This window comes from Suricata suricatta, chromosome X (assembly GCF_006229205.1).
Source record: "Suricata suricatta isolate VVHF042 chromosome X, meerkat_22Aug2017_6uvM2_HiC, whole genome shotgun sequence".
Lineage (NCBI taxonomy): Eukaryota > Metazoa > Chordata > Mammalia > Carnivora > Herpestidae > Suricata > Suricata suricatta.
Genome location: NC_043717.1, coordinates 75,544,856 through 75,545,655, shown reverse-complemented (window position 1 = coordinate 75,545,655; position 800 = coordinate 75,544,856).

Below are 800 nucleotides of genomic sequence, written 5' to 3'. Positions count from 1 at the left end.
TGAACTCATGGACTGTGAGATCATGACTTGAGCAGAAACTAAGAGGTAGCCTGACTTAGGCACCCCCCCTAAGATCTATTTCCAAGGTTTGTCACCTATGCACAGGCTTATATAACTTGATAAAACTGCCATGAAGCTCACTTTGGTCTTTTGTGTCTGCCACCCTCCTTTCCCTATTCTGGTCCAAGTACAAAAAGCCCCAGTAGTTTCTGGTCCCTCTGAACCAACCTATCCTTAGGGAAGTTCATGGCCAAAAAGAGTGGCAACAGCAGCTTCCTCAGCAGCCAGAGCTAGATTCTTCTGTGCACACTTCCTGCTCCCCCACACAGTGCTGGCCCTTTGTACTAGATGCCTTTTTGTCTACCCAGGGAGCCTGCAGCAGTGGCGGTGCTCATGGCTTCAGGGCTGCCTTTAGGGGTGAAACAGATTGTTGTTGTTGTTTTTAAAGTTTACCTATTTTGTTTTCACTGATAGGTCTAACAGGAGAAACCTAACAGGGGACCATGGGAAGGGGAAAGGGGAGAAAAGAGTTAGGGAGAGGGAGTGAGGCAAATCTTGAGAGACCCTTGAATACTGAAAACAAACTGAGGGCTGAAAAGGGAGGGGGAGCGGAGAAGGGGGTTATGGTTTTGGAGGAGGGCACTTGTGGGGAAGAGCACTGGGTGTTATATGGAAACCAACTTAGCAATAAACTATTTAAAAAATAAAGTTCACCTATTTATTTTGAGATGAGAGAGAGAGAGAGGAGAGAGGGTGTGGGAGGGGGAGAGAGAGAGAGAGAGAGAGAGAGAGAGAGAGAG